At 46.4% G+C, this 3,136-nt stretch overlaps 1 non-coding gene across 1 annotated transcript; it reads left to right on the top strand.

The window, feature by feature from the left end:
* The first annotated feature begins 1,431 nt into the window (after nt 1-1,431).
* On the top strand, nt 1,432-1,512 carry LOC129334147 (small nucleolar RNA SNORA5). Its single transcript, XR_008597485.1, has one exon. It is a non-coding gene; the product is annotated as a small nucleolar RNA SNORA5 (small nucleolar RNA).
* The last annotated feature ends 1,624 nt before the right edge of the window (nt 1,513-3,136 follow it).

Genomic DNA, 3,136 nt, shown 5'->3' with positions numbered 1-3,136 from the left:
AGACGTTGGCAAAACCCTGAGGCAACTTAGAGTACACATTACAGAACACTGAACTGAATTAATATCCATCTTTTTTTCAAAAAAGGGTCCCTTTGGGCCAGCATTCTCTAGAACATAACCATGGTCCAATGGACTTTACATTTGGGGGCAATTTTCAGATCCGAATGCCGCAGAGATAAGGTAATATTGAAAAAAAAGAGACAGAGTGGATTTCTCTAACAACTCTGGTTAAATGAAAGCCTCAGATTGTTCTCTCTTATAAAAAAGCAAGTCAGACTCCCGCACTTTTATTCTATTGCTGTGGGATCAGCTTGATACAATTATACAGGTTAGTTCTATATATTTTTCTAACTTATGCAAGGTTTGGAGTGTTGTATGCACAGTTTATGCAGATCAAGAATGGGTAGCCGTGTTAGTCTGTCGGTAGCAGCAGAAAAGAGCAAGAGTCCAGTAGCACCTATAAAACTAACAAATTTGTGGTAGAGTATGAGCTTTCGTGAGTCACAGCTCACTTCTTCAGAAGTATCTGGTATCTGAAGAAGTGAGTTGTGACTCATGAAAGCTCATTGCCCACCACAAATTTTCTTAGTCTTAGAGGTGCTACTGGACTCTTGCTCTTTTCTACAGACACAATGTATGTGTACAACATGTTTCATACTATGTATTGCAGCTGTATAAAACCTGCAATGTTCTAATGGATTTGTGGTTCTAGAATCATTGGAAATTTCTAGAGGTACCCTACATCACTTCCAGGTTCCCCCCCAAAGTGATATAGCAATGTTGAGGATGTTGCTTTTCTTATTTTTTTTTCTTGTGCCACTGCTCCAGGCAGTGGTAGGAAAAGAGGGCTACCAATGGGCAGGGGTGGCGCCAGGGTTTTCGGTGCTCGCGGCCAGCCGGGCGCCCCCCCGCACGCGGGTGCACACACGCACCGGCCTGCATGATGACATCACACACGACATCATCACAGGAGCCTGTGCGCTGCTGCCAGCCCGATCGCTGCAGCAGGAGGCTGTGAGGGTGCGCGGGTGGCCTCCGAGCCGGGGCATGTGCTGGCGACTGTGGCGGTGCAGGGCGGGAGGGATAGGAGGCTGCAGCTCTGTGGTGCACGCTCTCGCCCCCTGCACCTCCTCCAGCGCTCCCGCTGGCACCCCGCGCCTGAGACCACCGCCTACCTGGCCTCAATGGGTGTGCCGGCCCTGCCAATGGGACACCTCCTCTCATAGCAGGGGGCCTAGCAGCCCTCTCTCTCACCTAATGTTCTATAGAACTTTGAAGCCTGTATTGGACTCTTGGATTTTGAAGCCCCGGGCAAAAGTCCAGGATGAGAGCCAGAATCATTGCCATGCCACTGCTAGTTGCCCATGTAAAGAGGGCAACTTGCCCATGTAAGGAGGGCAATGATCAAAAGCCAGCTACTCAAGCTCCAGGTGCAGTAGGCTCAAGCAGCTGCCACAGCAAACTTGCTGCCTGAGCCCCAAACACGGTGGACAGATGTGGCAGCAGACACCTGCTCTTCTGTTTTTATCCCCTCCTTTGTGGTGGGTGAGAGGGGTTCGGGCAATCCCAACATGGGGCCCAGGGCAGTTGCCCCATTGCCTTTCACTCAGACTGCCTCTGCTCTCCTTGCTTGCTGTGAATAGGATCACAGCAGTTCTGTTTCTTAGAGATGTCAGGGGAATTGTCTATGATTTCCATTAGCAAAACCCATTTCTTTCCTTTGCTGCTGCAGAGCCCGACTTTGGCATTTTTACGGCTCCTCGTTAAACGTTGCTAGTGACATCTCTTGACATCAGAGAGGCCTGCAGTGCGTCAGCAGGAGAGTTACGGAGCAGGAGACTCGAGGTTCAGCCAAGAGAAATCCAACATAAAGAAATCCCATGATGAGAACTTGCAGTCGGCAAACAATTTGTCTTTCCAAACATTTTATCAATATATTTCTAGAAAAGTCAGTAATGGATCAAGCGACACTGAATGAATGATGGAGATCGTACTTGAATATCTGCCTTTGTGACCTCTCAAAAAGACATTTTGTCAGTCCGTGGCAGGGATTCTGAAAGTCCTTCCATAACAGTGGAATGGAACAGTGGAATATGTGCAAGTATATTTGACACTGACTGAAAGAAGGTTAGGAAAGGGTATTCAGTGATTTCCTTTGCTGTTCGTTTATGATGACACTTGAGTTTTGTGACAAGAAGGGCCCAAATAGTTCAGTGTTGACTACTCGCTGCATATTTTGGAAAAAAGTTTTATGTCACTGCAAACTCAAATGCTCTTGCATCAAGATCCTGCCTGAAGATTCTCCATCCTGCTTAAACCAATGAGCTGCACATTATGCCAAACGCAGGGCTGCCATTGAAAATGGCATCCTTGTGGTGGTCTCCAATGTCATGTATAAGCTTAATGCTTAATGCTTTGATGGCATCACATTGTTAAGTTCCTTCCAACACTTATGGACTGCCACAGACATCAAAATGTGGTAGTCCTAATTAGAGATAGGCACAAACCGAAATACAAACCAAAATTAAGCATGAACCAGGCAGGTTCGTAGTTTGCAAACCACGGTTTGTTAGAGCCCATTTCTGATGAACCACCATGAACTTTAGGCTGGTTCGTTTGGTTCAGTTTTTGGTTTGTCACTGCAGACAGCCTGGTGCCGATCAATCGGTTTCCTAGGCAACAGGGGATGGACTTCCTGCAGACCTTCTGCTGACCTGGAAGTGATTGTTTTCTGACCCAGATGTGATGTTTTCACATAACAAACAAACCATTTCGCGAACCAGGGGCAGCTTCATGAAAGTTCATGGTTCATGGTTCATGAAATTTGATGAACCACGAACCACATAGTTCGGGTTTTTTTCCAGTTTGTGCCCATCTCTAGTCCTAATGGGGCATATGTGTGTTTAACAGGATAGCTTACAAGGGAGAGCAGGGAGAATAACAACAACTACAACAACAACATTCGATTTAAATACCACCCTTCAGGATAACTTAATGCCCACTCAGAGTGGTTTACAAAGTATGTAATTATTATCCCCACAACAATAATCAACCTGTGATGTGGGTGGTATACGTGGTATATGTTTCAAAGGTTCTGTTTTTGCTGGGAGCCCTGCAACTGGTGTAAAATGCACTT

The sequence above is a fragment of the Eublepharis macularius genome, chromosome 7, assembly GCF_028583425.1.
Source record: "Eublepharis macularius isolate TG4126 chromosome 7, MPM_Emac_v1.0, whole genome shotgun sequence".
NCBI classification, from domain to species: Eukaryota; Metazoa; Chordata; class Lepidosauria; order Squamata; family Eublepharidae; genus Eublepharis; species Eublepharis macularius.
The sequence above is the reverse complement of the archived record's forward strand: the minus strand, read 5'-3'. Positions and strand labels throughout refer to the sequence as shown.